The sequence below is a fragment of the Struthio camelus genome, chromosome 6 (genome assembly GCF_040807025.1).
Source record: "Struthio camelus isolate bStrCam1 chromosome 6, bStrCam1.hap1, whole genome shotgun sequence".
NCBI classification, from domain to species: domain Eukaryota; kingdom Metazoa; phylum Chordata; class Aves; order Struthioniformes; family Struthionidae; genus Struthio; species Struthio camelus.
The window spans coordinates 38,030,712-38,046,752 of NC_090947.1; the positions used below are offsets into that span (position 1 = coordinate 38,030,712).

At 44.4% G+C, this 16,041-nt stretch overlaps 1 protein-coding gene across 5 annotated transcripts in view; it reads right to left on the reverse strand.

Annotated features, from left to right (window-relative positions):
- Positions 1–16,041, reverse strand: part of NCKAP5 (NCK associated protein 5) — a 416,795-nt gene that overhangs the window by 240,526 nt on the left and 160,228 nt on the right. Inside the window, exon 1 of one of the 5 annotated variants that reach the window (XM_068949193.1) lies at positions 3,058–3,161. The exons of the other annotated variants lie outside the window; for them this stretch is intronic. The gene's annotated coding sequence lies outside the window, so the exon portion shown is untranslated. Of the gene's footprint in view, positions 1–3,057; positions 3,162–16,041 lie in introns of those variants that run through there. 5 annotated transcript variants of the gene reach the window in all.

The window sequence follows — 16,041 nt, forward strand, 5'->3', positions numbered from 1 at the left end:
CTGAACTTCACCACAGTGCAGTTTCAGGTGGAAAAAGTGGCCTCAAACCTCCACGGAAACATAAGGCAGAAGCAGAAACACAAGCCCCACTGCCTGAATACCAGTCCTGAGCCAGCTCCATCACACCGTACAATCACGTTTTAACTAAAGAACTCAAAACTATTAGCAGCTATTTACCCTAATTCTTGAGAACCGGAGCAAAGCACAAGGGGTTAGGGCTTTTGTTTGTTTTTGTCTTCCACCCTTCTTCAGCAGCGCACCTTTACAAACTTTAATCCTGCAAACAAACCACACACGTGCTCAACTTCACACTCAGGGAAGCCTATCTATTTCAACGCCATAGCGCTAAGGTTAAGCGGGTGTCTAACTGGTTGCAAAATCAGGGTCTTAAACTTGAAAGTTAATCAGTGTAGAAACAGATTTATACACAACACCTGGTACATCTGGCTTCTCTCAATGAGCTTATCTGTGCAGGGATTTATTCATTCGAGTCAATCAGCGGTAGAGTAGTAAGGCTCTACAAAAGTTGTAATATGCCTTATGTGGCACAGAAGTAGAGAAGTTAACCATGAAATAATTATTACAGAGATAATTATTTTAAGAAAGGTGATGCCACACGCCAAAGGCACATGCGTTTGTACTTCACGCTGCCAATAAATCAGCGCTACCTGAAATTAACAGCAAAGAGGCAGATGAGAAAAAGCTCAAGGGGCACTAACTTTCTCAGGAAACTATTAAAACATCTAAGTACAAAGACAGTAGATTGAAAAGGTCAAGTAAAACTGGTAATACATCCAAGCCGAAGGACACAGCGTTCCTATCACAAGACTTCAGCAGTGTTTAGAGAAAGAGGGAATTACGTGAGAGATGCTGAAATTACTCTAAAGTTTTGACTTTTTCCAGTTTTCTGTCAGAGCATCAGCCTTCTGCAGTGAACATCCAACTTGTCCTCAGTTACCAGCACACCACTGCGCTGGGGGCGAGGGGACCATATGGTTCACTTTAACTGCATAAATTGTGCTATATGACGTGAATGCAACTGCTCCATGTATACAGTTAATCATAAGGTTCAAGTATTTGGCAGAATGGGGATTATACCACACACTGCACTTACTCAAGGCTTAAGCAGGTCTTCAAACAGAGGTAGCGAAAGTCAAACTCAGCCAAGCTCTGTAAAGCACCTCTGAAACCTGCTGGTTCACAAACCAGTTCCAGAAGTGCTTTAAATCGGGAGATGCAAACTTTTATTAGCACATTTTTAAAACAACAGCAATCTAGCACTGTTTTTTTTCACATCGTTTTTCTGTGCAGCATGGTAATTTCCAAGTTTTAAAAGGAGCACATAAATTCACAGTAGCAGAGACCAGATGACATTCTGATTCTTGCTACTGGCAAGCCACGCTAATGCCAATGGCCTTATTCCCAGCGCTCGCTGGCAAACGGCACCAAGTCCTGGTAAATGCAACTAGGGGCACTGTTCCCTTTATCCTGAAAAAGAACACGGTAATTGGTTTATTCAATTTGTTTTCTCTTTTAACAAGAAACGGAAAGACATCCTCAGCATTGGAGACAAAAGAAGTATCTTTGTTTCATCACCTGCGTCGAAACGCATAGGATAAAATCCTCAGAGCTGTGACTATTGCGCAGTTATTTCCCTCCCACATTTAAAAGCCCAGCTTGTCAGATCCAGCGTTTCAGTGCAATTTTTATCGACCTACTAACCTGTAACTCCGGGAAGCCTGGAGCTAAGAATGCAATAATGGCTAGCAAATACAAGTCTCCAAACAGAGTGTAATAACCTTAAGTAAACCACTGCCAAGCAAAAGTCCTGCAGATCAAACAGTTCCCACGAAGCCTTATGCTATTAACTGGCAAAGAAGTCCCATGATATCTCCATAGCCATGCACAATAACAGAGCGCTGCACTTCTGTTTACTTACATAGCTTATCTGCAATCCAGTAATGTACACAGTCAATCTCGCAGATGTAAATCACTGGTCTACGAAACGCTGCCTCCCTTGTTAAAAACTCAGCCAGCTTTCTAACGATAAACACGGGCTTTAACTGCAATACCAGTTTTTAAGAAGTACAAATTCACAGGGGTAGTTTCTAAACCGTCTCGTTTAGGGAGCCGGCTTTATTCCTCGTTACGCGGAGGACGAGCCGAGCTACAGAAAATAAAAGTGAGCGACAACGTGTTACTCGCGCGTCCCTCCGATTTATTTATTCGCCTTCAAGGAAACAGCAAGGCCGCGCCACGGTCAACCTTATCTCCATCGCTTTCTGGGCAAGGCCACCTCAGAGGCGGGAGAGCGGCCCTAAGGCCGAAGGCCAGGGAGGCGAGCGGCCGACAGCCCGCCAGCGGGTCCCCTCGCGCGCCCCCTCGGCTGCGCGCCCCGCCGCCCCCCTCCTCCCGCTCAAACCCCTCTCCATCACGCCTCCCTCCCACCAGCCATTTACTAAACAAAACAAAACATAACAGGAATAAGAGGGCTGGTCAGGATGACCCTGGCTCCCCCCTCCCAAAAAAAAAAACAAACCCACCGCGAAAAGCAACCCCGCTGCCTCTGCAGCAACAGGGCTCCAGCCGGCGCTCGCCAACCCTCGCGTGGCTTCGCACCTCGCCCCTCCAGCCAAATATATGCATGTATACATACAGATATACATATATATGTGTATATACACACACACACACACACCCCGCAGGAAAGGCAGAGCCCCGTTACGGCTGGACGCGGCTCCGCGCCGTGACCCCCGCCGGCTGCCGCCGCCAGCGCGACATGTCGCCGCCGCGGGCCGGGCGCGCCGGGACGGGCCGGGACGGGCCGGGACGGGCCTCCCCCCCGCCCCCGCCGCGCAGCAGCCGCCCCGCGCGGTTCCCCGGCGACGCGGGCGGCCGGCCGGTCGGGCGGGCGGGCAGCAGGTGCCTGCGCCGCCGGGAGGCCGCTGCCTGCCGCCGGCGGCGGGCCGCGGGGGAAGGGGAGGAGACGCGGCGGGGGCGGCGGCAGGCGAGGCGAGGCGAGGCGAGGCGAGGCGAGGCGGCCGGGCGGGCGCTTACCTGCCGGGCGGCGGCGGCGGCGGCCGCGCATGCTGCTGCGGCGGCGGCGGCTGTTGCTGCGGCGGCGCGGTCCTGTCGGGCCGGGGCCAGGCGCCCGCCGCAGCCCCCCCACCACCGCCGCCGCCGCCACCACCACCACCGTCAACTTTGCCGGGGCGGCCCCCAGCGGCCGCCGCCGCCGCCCCGCCGGCTGCGCCCAGCCGCGCTCGCCGCTTCCGCTTTGTTGTGCGGCGGCGGCGGCGGCGGCGGGAGGGGGGGGCGGCCCGGGCTGCTGCCTGCCGCGGGGCGCCCCGGGGCCGGGGCCTGCGGGCGGCTCCCTCCCTCCCCGCCCCCGCGCAGCGCCCTCGGCGGCCCCGGTCCAGACCCAGGTCCAGAGCCCGGCCGGGCTCAGGCCCCAAACCCCGCGTTTGGCAGGGAAACGGTTGGTGCCTTGTCCGCGGAACCGTGCGCTAGTCGGAAGCAAATCTCCCGGGTTAGGGGGAGGTCGGGCAGGTGTTGTTTTGGGGCGGGATCGGTCGTTTGTGGTAGCAACATGGCGGTGAAGGCGAGGAGCGCAAGCGAGGCCTCGGGCAGGGCTTTCCGCCCGCAGCGGGGGAAGCTGCGGCCCGGGAGCAGGGAGGGAGGCAGGCCGCGGGGGCATCGCGCCCCGCCGCGCTGAGGCGCGACTCGGCCGTAGCCGAGACCGAGGGGAGAGGAGAAGTGCCGAAGAAACGCGGCTGCGGACCTGAGGAAAGGCCAGAGTATTTTCTAGTGTTGGTATGTGGCGGTTTCTGAGGGAAAGGTGCGATACGCCCACGGGCGGATGGACCATCCAGAGCGAACGTGCCATCAGAAACAGCGCCCAAACTGCAGGCGAAGGCAGCGTGTTTTGCAGAGGGAACCAGCGGTGCCCCCCGCGGAGGCACAGAGAGGGGGTCTGTGCGGCCAGCCGCGCGGCTGCCAGGTAGACCGCCGTCCAGGTCTGGTCAGACGGGGTTTCCTCCTCGGTCGGGAGGTCCAGCCTAGATGGGAGCCGCAAAAATCGTTTCAATCTGTCAAAGTTAACGTTTCCTTTCCCCAGCAGCAGCTGACGCCGGCACCTCGGTTTCTCCTGGTGAGATGCAACAGTTCCGTTCTCCCAGGGCTGCTCTCGATTCCTGCCTTAACCAAAGTCACCGAGTTTAATGCAGTGTAACTGAGCAAAGCTGTATGCTTCACCGTACTACACTGGGAAGCGGAGTAGATGGTTTAATGACGACTCCTGTTCTTAAATACGAAAAAACTCTATGAAAGAAAGACGTGAAGAAACATGAGAAAGAAACTAGACAGAGTAGTAGTTAAAAGGGAGGGGGTCTCCAAACCCGCCAGGCGGGGATAGGGTTGTCGTGCTTTAAACCACGGTCACGCAGCAGCTGCGCAGGACTTGAGCAGCTTCTGCTGACAGGTTGCATTGCTCTGTTGTGCCGGGAAACACCTGAAGCAGCTCTCCTAAGAGCCGATTTTAATTACGGGGTTTAAAATATGTTAAATTCCTGTTTAAATTGAAATAATAACACTCCAATAAAATGTAATCATATTGTAAAAGCCTGTTGCTTGTACAATCAATCTAAGTAACCAGTTCGGATTCCTTTATAGTTAGTGACTGAAACTGCAAGGGCTGAATGTTTTTGAGACTGAGGTAATGAGTATCTTACAAAAAGTGTGGCCCAGTATCATTGTTTGGTAATGGCAAAAAGTCAACGTCTCAGGAAAGATGTGACTCTTCCGGTTTCCAGCCATCTGGGAGCTCGGGGACTTCCTGAGCCAAACTCGCTCTCTCTGCGTTTAGTAAATCTCACTGGATTTCTTTCGTGAACGTGTTCACTCTCCCACTGAGCCCACATACACTTTTTAAGACCTACAACATCCTGTTGCAGATGCTCCAAAGCTTAAATTACGTACTTAGGAAAAAAATCTCTTCATTTCTTTTTTGACATGCGACCTGTTAGTCTCATCTGATACCCTGTGTTTCTTGTATGGGAAGAAGCAGCAAACAATCTGTTCCTCTCCATGCTACTCACCTTTTATAGAGCCGTCATTCCCCTGCCTAAAGTGACTTGCTTTTTTCGGACTGAAGACTCCTAGTTGGTCCGTATATGAAAGCCATCCCGTGCTTCTGATCAGCCCTTTTTCGCCCTCCTCGGAACTTTTCTAGTGCTACTACACCTTTTCTGAGATGAGAGACCAGAACTGCAACCATAGCCAAGATGCAGGTAAATCTATGGCATAATTATGATCCTTTCCTAAGCGTGATACTGCAGGTCTTAAAATACTCTTCCAGTCTAGTCAACAAATCTTTCTACCCGTCCCTAAATTGTCAGATACAAAGCTTTAATTTAAAGACTACATCTGTCTTTCTATAATTCTACTTTACTCAAATTCCTAGCGAAATCTGCAGGTGCTGTTCGCTGAATGATTTTACCAGATATGCCAGACGGACCAGGACTCATGAAATGAAATGCTTTATGGCCACTTTAATTATTTTCAGGTCTGGGTTTACCTCCATTGAAATCAAGAGCAATGGAATTGGGCTTCTACTCTATAGGTAGAAATGATACGGAATTAAAAAGAACCAGTATTTATCTACAATTTAAAGCCATAATTAAAACTTAAAGTATTTTCTCTGCATATCAGACTGCACTGTTCCTGACAGCTGCGATACTGTTCTTCTCTGTCTCTTTAATAGTATCTCGGTTTCACATACAGCAGTAAGTACTTATTCCAAATCATAATTATTTCTTGTCCCTAGGCTTGAGCAGTTCAACTAGCATAGGCATTTACAAGACAATACACTAGTCTTCAAACAAAAATTCATGACTTTGCTTGCTGTTGCAGTGATACTGGAAATACAAAGCTCATACTTCAAAACACTGCACTTGAAGTAGATAATAGCATTAGCTTGATACATTAATGGTAGCCATAATTTTAAATACAGGAACTTAACAGCTAGCGTGGACAAATTCCGTAATTGCCTGGTATGGGAATTTTGCCATTTTCTCAGAGACATGTAGCAACTGTTAAAGATAGGACACTTCTTTAACTGACCTCTCTTTCTAAACTGGCGTAACACCGCTGTGGAGGTGATTCACCTCTGCTGACCGTTGCGCTCTACAGCGCGTTCCCCACCTCTTTCAAGTGCGAGAGACTTGGGAAAGAACAGGCATCTTGCAAGGCTGGACGTGACCTATTTCCATTGTAATTAATAATACCAATATGATCATGTAATCTTGAGGAGGGTGGAGGGTCATGCTTCGGGGAGAAACTCGATGCTAAAAAATCTGGGGTAAAAGAAGAAACCTCCAGAAATACTAAGTTCAAAACACTTCTTGTCTTCTTTTATTAGTGATTAATTTATTTACATAGGGCTGAAACTATATATAGGTGAGGTAATAACTAGATTTTCAGATATTATGCCTAAAGGTTCCCAGCAATTCATACGTGGTGTTCCAAAACGCTATTAAATATGAGTCAGGTAGAAATCACATGCAGTGATGTCATTTATAGAAAATGCAACAGTCGCTGTTTCATGCCAGATACTGCACGCTGTTCAGTGAGAGCTGAAGCAGTACGGCGTTTGGGGGGGATTTCAGTTCAAATATTGAGACGATTGCCTGTATATCTGGGAGAATCGCCAGGGAAAGCTATTGCAGAATACGCTATGCAACAACAGATACCTGACACACTTGTTGAGCACTCTCTGCTGAAATTAAAAAAACACTTCATAGATCATCCGTCCAAAGAGAGATTCCTGAACAAATTGATCCCTAATAACCCCGTGGCTGAGTTCCTAATGTAGACTCCTGACAACGGCTACAGCAAGAGTCGCAGCCTCTTCGCAATCTACGTCGCAAGATGTATTGACACCAGTTAGGTTCAACCTAAATAAGATTTCACACAAGTTTTTCTATTGCTATCAATGGGTGGGAATTTGGATCCTACACGGGAATTCTGACTATATTTTGAAATGTCTGAATAAAGGCTCAAGCCCTGCCGTTTTCAGATTTCCACACTGCAGAACAGAAGTGAAAGGAAATCCCTGCGTTCCTCTCATCGGGAGAAGAACAGCATTTGGCCAGTTTTTCAAGCGTTTATAATAGTGTTATTAGACAAAAAGGGGAGAGGGATTCAGAGTGCTTACGACTTCGATCTGCACTCCTGGATCGACCTCGCAAAGGGCTTTACCGGAAGATCAGTACTTCCTTTGCATTTGATCTCTCTTCCCCAACTAGGAAGAGTGGAAGATGGTAAAAATACAGGAAGTTTTAACAGGAACCACACCATATGTACTTATTTCTCCCAAAAATACTTTAAAAGCTCTCAAATTGCCTAGAAGAGGACTAAGAATCTACTTCCACTGAATTGAGTGAAAAATAATATATATATTTTTAGGTCATTATGTAAGTAACTGAATTGTGAAGAATTTTGAGAGGTAGCATCAAATGAGCCTCAGACCTCCTCAAGCACTGGGGCAGTACAACACGGGCCTCTTCTGGCAGCACCTGGAAGTAGACAGGGTTATCCCTCTGTCATCTTTAAAAGTGCTACACAAATGACAGCAAACTAAATATCCTGCAAAGGCTGGTGTTTCCTTACTCCTGAGCATTTGCTGGAGATTCATCTAGCTTGGTTTTGTTGCTGCTGTTGTGTGCTTATTTAAATTATACCATCTACACTCTGCTTAACTAATCATGTGCTAAATAAAACTAAGAGGTCTCTATTTTGCAAGCTTTTATTCATTTTCTAAAATCTCAGGGGGATATTTGCCTAAGCAAGAGTTTGCAAATTCTGAACCACAATGACTTAAGTAGGAAAAAAGTATGCTCAGGTCTTTAATATCTGATGAATACTGCCTTATATTTGAAACCTTGTCCCTAGTGGAACCCATTACAATAATGTTTACACAGGCTTATGCTATAAATGCAGAGATATTTTCCCTGCAGCAGAATATGATGGAATTTATTCCTGATTAAAAAAAAAGAAAGAAAAAAAAAGGTGCAAATGGACCACATCCCAGAATATCAGTTGCTACAGACATATCCTAAGATATTTTACTAACAAATATAGCAATGAAAAATTTGTTAAAGTAAAAAGGGTGTCATACAGCAGGCAGAATTTATAGGACACGAACTCTGCATCTCACTGCATCTCAGCATGCGTGAACAGAAGTCGGCCGAACTCGACAGAATTAAAGGAAACTTTCAGAAAGCTCTGAAGTACCTCTCCAAGCTCTTCTAGTCTGATCAGAGTCAACATTAGAGCTAAGCAAGAGACCAGGCGAGTGTCTTAGCTATAGGCCTAAATTTCAGTTCTGCAAAACCATATTCTAGTGCAGCTGGATCTTTAGCGGCCAAGCGCACGTAGCGGCTGGACAGAGGTGTCGGCTGCCATGGCAGAAAGCAGGAAGATGGCAGCGATAGACTAGCGCACGCTTACATTAAATAACAGGAAGAGCCAATGTCACCGTAATATTTTTGTTGCGCAGGTGTCCTACTTTGATCTGAAGCAGTATTTGCTTTTCAGTAGGTCCAGCCAGATGTGACATATATCTACATCTGTTGTTTTGTCTTTATTAAAAGCCTTTGCACCAGCACAGCAATATCAACAGCCTTTAAACTGTCTCACGAGCTCAGAGCTAGAACGCTTCCCCCGTCTGCCCTTGCGAGCACCATCTCCTGCGAGCCGCGCTCACTTACGAGGGACTTTGGAGCACCTGGACTGCGGCGTGACAAGGGCCGCGGGCAAGAGCCTCCGAGGTGCCGCCTGCAAGGAGGGTCTCCTCTTCCAAGCCTACTCACACCGCGCACTGGAGACATAGGAGAACGCTGTACCAGCGGCGAGCAGAGGATAAGGTTGTCACTGAGACTGCTTTAAACACTAAAACCTTCTCAAGATGCAAACAGTGCTCCAGGAAGGTCATTCCCCCCCTAGCAGGGAAGACAGACAACACATAGTATTGTGACATGACAGACAGAGTCTTCTTATTAAAACACTGACCTGGGACACGGAAAAACTCAGTTCGGTTTCTTGACTTAGCCCCAGATCTCTTCTGAAACCTCCATTACTTAGTATATCCATGACTTTATTTTTCTCTGTAAAGTGGAAATGCTGTTATTTCTTGTTCCATCCTCAGGGCCAAGGAAATGAAAACCATTTCTTACTCTGTATATAGACAAGAGCAACGAGGCCCTCTTCTCACCTGGGGTCTTAAAAGTCTTGCTTTAAGGTAATTTAGAAAAATAAAAATGGTAGAGCACTGCAGAATGAAATAGAAATGCCAAACTTGATTATTTAACTTTCACAAGTGAAACTAATTGGCAAGGAAAGGTGCTAACCTGACCTGCATAACTTCATACACGTTTTTCTCGCTGGCCTCTGCTAAAACTGCCATCAGCAATGCCCTTTTTGGCATACTTCATTAGCGAAACAGATCAGTCGTGCAGCATTCCTTCAAAAAATAATAATGAATTAATGACATTTCTATTTCTCTTTGCGTAGCCCCTCCCTCCCCCAAAAGGGGGAGAAAAAACCTCCAGAAAAATCCTCTCGCCGAGGTTCCCAGATCACAGTCTCGGTCTTTGTGCTACTCCTTTCTGTAAGATACTTTAACATCCTGTTTCTGTAATAGCTCAGATTCTCATTTTGTTACCTTGATGTAAATCCACTGGTTCTCCTGGGCCAAACGGGCAAGAGTCTCAGCTTAAAAATACTGTTGTTCAGCCGGAGAAGAGACTTCAGGGCAATGTCACTGTTACTCACGCTGAATTATTCCCTGAGCGCTTCCAGTAAAATCACTGGAATTATCCAGGGAGCGAAATATGATTCAACATGAATATGTGTGGCTGCGTCTAGCCATTAGCGAGATTGGAAGAAGAAATTCAGCATAAAATAATAAAAACAGAACACCCAAGTTTAGGTCTGGAGATGCTTGGTTTTAAAAACGGACTAGATGATAAGCTCAGAACAACAGCAACAGCTAATTGCATATACGTTGCTTGTAAATTGTTATTCTCAAGATTGGATCCATAGCTGAAAACTGAGGTACGGTTCCCGATTAGTCACGGCCGGGTATTTTCCCGGCACGGCTGGTCCTTTGGTGCAGGCCTGTGCCTCAGCCGTGCGGCCACGCAGCGCTCGCATGCGGGAGGCGGCAGCCTGCTACCCGCGCCGGCGCGAGACCAAAACCTGCCATCCACGCTCACCTTCAGACAGAAGCAGCTCAAAACATTGTTTTTTCCTAACCCTAAGTAAGTAGCCCATGAAGTTTTATATACATATCTCTATCTCTATCTCTATCTATATACACAAAAGAGTTCGTTTTTGTAAAGATGTAAAATAAACAGAGAACCATGCCAAGATTACCCGTTTCATTTCTCGGCATGCAAATGAGGAACTAATTTACTCTGGGCTGTTCATGCGTTTTGCTTTTAACATCCATATGTCAAATAGACCCTCCACATACTTCCCTGCTGGAGCCTTTTTCCTTTCAACTTGGTAGGGAACATTTGTGAACCTTCTTCTACCAAATAAATCTGAAGACTATCTTTTGCTCAAGGCCTTCTATTTTTTTAACTTAAAAGAAACAAATCAATTCATGGTTCAGGCACTCTTGCTATTCAGACGGGCACGCATCTGTGCAAAAACACCCCGCTCCCTAATTAATTGCGCAATGTTATTAAAAATTTAAATTCAACGTGGGCTAATTTATTTAATTTCATAAACATGACCATGTAAAGTTACTTCTTAAGGAACGTTTTTCCATCGTCTGTCTGCAGTTTTTCAATCTGGCTTGCTTAGAACGGATACGGAGATATTTGCTTGTATCAAGATTATTTTGTATTCCGAGGGTTTCAACTCCTTTACGTAATGGCTTCAGTAAGGGAGGCCTGACGCTTCAGCCCTTACTCGGGCAGAACTGATGGCAGCGTTCACGGGAGTTTTCCCTGAGCAAAGAAAACAGGCCACGATTCATATGCTTTAAAATGAGTATTTCTTATGAATGCGTTATGACACAATCACCCAGCATTTGCCACATTTCTCATATACCACAGCACGTCAAGCTGTGCTTAGTTGTAAGTCAATGCAGGAACGGCTCCGCAAAAGATATGCCCAAACTGGGTCGGAATGCCCCACTCTTGAAATAGATGTATTTACTGATCATGTACACCGCTGCACGTAGAACGACCATCAACTTTAATCACTTGCTAACTGAGGACAATTATTTTATATACGGATTTGTACAACTGATAAAATCTTTTGAGCAGGTGCAAACTTTTGTAAGATATCTATTTATCTTGTTACTTGTTTAAAAAACAATCGGTCTTGATTTGAACACTGAGATGAATTATACTCACTTAAGTACGCACTGGTTTTACTGCGACTTGCAACAAGTGTCCTAGTGTCTATCCAGTCTTTTTCTTTTATGGGAAGTTTAATATTTATCGTGGGCTTACGTAGTACATATGGTTCATTTGTGATCTTTAACCTATTATCTCTTACTTTCCTCTATGATCCTTTTGGACATATGATTTATAAAGCAAACAGTAAAACGCCTGCTTTTCTGTCTACTCGTTATTCACATTTCTGTCATTCAGTTCCAGTCATGAAAAAGTATCTTTAACAAGCGTGGTGTGACACAGGCATTGTCCCGGGGATTCAAAGGAAGAGTCTTTCTCATTCACAGCCAATACAACGGCAGCGCTTTTTGTGACCTACTAACTACACATGCAATGTTCAGCCAACCATCCAACTTTACACTGATCTACAGAAAAGCACATTTGGCCAAAAATCAGCTAAGTTATCAGTAGGTAGTTTCCTAATGTGCAGAGTCAAATATGAATCTTTGGTAGAAACGTGTATCTGAAGCAGCATCGTCAACCCTGTCAGAGAACCTAGTTTGCCTTCTAACTTCAGTTAACACAATTCAGCTATTCACAGTTAATACAGCTTCTAAAATCAAAAGCTCTGGCTTTAGAGAGACATACAGGACATACTAATTTTAGCTGGAAACACCTGAGTTACAGAAATGACTTCTGATTGCCAAATTAAATTCTGCTCTTCCTCTGCCAACCTCACCTCCAAATATTAAGGATTTCTTGAATGGACTACATCTGTGTTTTTGTGGAGTTTACAAATTGAACATGATGCCAAATCCAGCAGTGTTCAAGGAACGTGGCAAAAAAACCCTGAGAAAAACGTGAGATGTACATTTGGATGGACAACAGCACAAAACACATGCTTTCTGGCTCTGTCCAGTGGCGAGACGGTGAAGTGCAACGAGAAGAAGAAGGTGGGCTGAGTAACAAAGAAGCAAAGGAGAAGGAAGCGTCACGTCTCTTAAAAAACAAACCAAACTAACCGCTGCCTGCTGGTCATGGGCTACACCACCAGCTCTGCGAGACATCCAGGCGTTCCAAATACAACTCGCGCTGGCATCGTGGGCCAGAAGGCACATTTGTAATTCAGAAACTCGCAGAAAGGGTTAAGACGAGGTTTTAGTGTTTTATTTCCCCACGATCTGGCTGCTTTGACCTTAATTCCACTTGGCCAGGTTATTAAGACCCCTGACAAGATGAAGAAATTTGTGCATAGCGTGGCCTTACTTAGCTGGGGTAGCATTAACTTTTTTTCACAGCCTTCATTACTGTAACATCATACATAGGGCTTTTCATTTGTTTGCCATACAACTTATTCCCCAAAGATTAGTCCTTTTCTAGTCAAGCAGTTTAAAGCTAATCACAGTTGTTATTTTAATCTGCGCTCACCATTAAGAATTCTTGCAGAGCTATTTTGCTTGTTAGCAATTAAGGTCTCCCAATGGAAGTTTATGATTACAGCAAAAGCAACCTGCTTAATACTTGGCACCTCTTCAGTTTGCAAGCGTTAAACCCACGAGCATAGAGGCATGCTAACGCTGCCGCTGAAAGTATAGCAAATCTATTTAAGGAACCTTGTATTTAAAACATGAAGTTGGAGAAATGCCATGTGGTCCTCGTGCATGTTTGATCTCCCTCCTCTGCGTTTTTCATTAGTGTAATATTAATGCAGTAAGGTGCTGTTGATCCTTCATTCGCTTTATGATGGTCAACTCTGAAACGCAAGATATCCTAACACTTTCACCATGACTGATTAAAGGTTTGGTCCTCGTTCTAGTAGCACTAATAATAAAATTCCCTTGAAAGTGCTTAAGAGCAGAATCTGGCCCTTGTGTATTTAGACAAGCATCCTATGCTGCAGTACGAATTCTTTTTTCTGTTAAGGGAATTAGCAATTGCTGTTATTGACCCTAGTGTCAAGACTTAGAAATTATGATCCCCTGTTGAGGTCACTTTGCAAAGACGGCAGGAGCAAATTTCTGGTCTTCGTGTTGTTTCTTCACATGGTTCTGCCATAAGGAATTACACAGAGCAATACGCATTAACTTAATTAGAAACAGCATTAAACGAGTATGGGAGAAAATACCATTGCAGGGGGAAAGAAAAGCCAGCCCTATTCTGTCCGGTTTTAAGCTTATTTCAAGACAGGATAAGGGAGAGAAATCTAAAATAATCCAGTGCTCTGGTTCCTGTTGAAACACGGAGATACACTCACTACTGCTCTAACTCCGACGACAAGTGTCAGTGAGTTACACAGGAGCTGAATTTGTTTCACCACCAGTAAGTTTATTTTGTTCAAACAGACTAGAGAAATGGAGGAATGGCTGAAGACTCAAATATGCTATCGCTATCGTTATTCTTCATGTAAAAATAATTATCATTAAGATCTTCAGTATAAGAAAAGCTGTGTTAAAAATGCAGCTCCACGTCCTGGGGAGGTACCTTCACTCCTGGTTGTAAAGGTCTATGAGAACAGAAAATCTGAACCCGGGCTTGAAGTCTATTTTAGCAGAAAGCTATGAAACATGACCTAAGCACGGCCAGTTCTCCAGGGACGGCAATTAAAGCAGAAAATGTCCCACAGCAGATGCTCATGCCATGTATTCAAAGTAGATTCAAGCAAGTTCTCTAAAATTAAAAGAAATTTTTGCCCCCACATGTCTTTTAGGGTCCCATTGTACATGCAGAAATGTAAAGGAAATGTAAAATTGATATGCCCACCATGACACTGGCTTTAGTCTTCTCTGTCTTAGCCTGGTTGCTATAAATCTGTCCCAGCTGTAAGTACCACTGAAAGAGTTAAATGTTCAGAATTGGTGTCTTGTCTTTTTTATTAGCTAGCCTAGAGTAAAGCCGCAGGTTATCGGTCAATGGCAGGTTCAGGGCCCAGTGACCCACTGGGTTAAAACTGTGCTAGTCACAAATCAAGAGCATAATAAAGTCTGAGAAGAGGGCTAGGCTGATTTATTAGGACATCTGTCTGGCTGTAGACAATCTAGCACTGCCTGAGCATAATCCTCACCATGAAACGTATTAGAGATTTAAAAGAGAGAAATAAAGCGTTCGAAGACAACAGGCAAACCCAGAAAGGTTTATTTTGTAGTGCTCATTGAAAGGCTTAAATTTTTATGGCAATACCTCCCTAAAAATAGTACCTCTCTAAAAATAGTACTAAAAATTAATTAAAATAATATTAAATTGCTGTCTCTAGTTTCCAAAACCACTGAATTTTCAAAACTCATTTGAATGTAAGTTCGTAACGGAACAATGTCACTAGCCTTGCTACTTTGCAAAGATTTTTTCATCTTTTAATGTTTTACTATTTCTTTATAATTAGCCACTGTAGTGTCATCCACATATAATGCTCTCATCCTTCATTCTTACAGAAATAATTTCCTGAATACTGTACTTCTAAATGTAAACTTAAATATTCTGTGGTAATTTCTTTTACCACTTTTGAAAGAAAGCAGGAATTAGTCACAAACTTTCTGAGTTTTACCTGTAAATAAGACTAAGCCCATATCATAAACGCTGTATGCTGTAAATGCTGTAATACTACTCTTTAACCTACGGGACAAGAAGTTTGAGAGACGCATACTAGCACTGTCACGTACTGTGCAAAGCTACTTTTTCTGCACATGAGAGGTGCTGAACTGAAAAATCATAGAAAGATAGTTATTTCTTCTCTTGATCAGAAGTTCAGTGAATTAGGTTTTAATCTGCGAAGATGAAATTGATCTATGAAGATTAAATTATATTTGACTATGTATTAGCAGAGGTTGTCACCACTCATATGCCTTCAGAAAAAAAAGTTAATTCAAATATTGCCTTTCAAACAAATACGGACTATGAATGTTGAATCAATTTCATCACTGGTATTATTCCATTTCCTCTGAATTACAGTTATTCCAGATATGAATTTAGCTGGTAACTCTATGAAAATGAGAGATACTGAGTAGTTAATAAATAGATACTGAATACTTAAGAAATAGAAAGTGCAATCAAATACTGCATTATTGATGTAGATCCTTTTATATCAGCTGTGACAATAATTCTAGAATAATTAACTTTAAAATGATCAAGAAATAATTAACTCCTAAAGGGAGTGAAGCTTTTGAAGGTCAGGAAGTTTTGGCGTATCTTTACCATTTCATACCAGAACAGCCCTGAAATAAATAACATCTAGAGAACAGTACTTTGGAAATACAATAAAGAATCCTTAAAAGTTATGCCATCAGGACACTTTAATGAATGACAGTTGATAAATTTTGGAAAGATGCAAAAAATGCCCAACAGCTTATCCTACCTAATGAAAGCATCAACAGCATAATGTCAACACCCAATCAAATTGCTGATGTCTGGAAGGAGATAAGTACTTTTTTGCAAGACAGCTGACAACCCAAAAACGTGAGTAGATGACATTTAACAGAACCGATGCGTGCATGGACATTTTCAAAGAAGTCCTACATCCATCTTACCAGAAGAACACAGAGCTTGAGGAGACCTGCAGAAGTGCTGGTGCAGTTACCATGCTTGCTGTGAGGCAGATCAGAAATGCCCACTGGCTGCATATGTAAGTCACCACTTTGCTTAA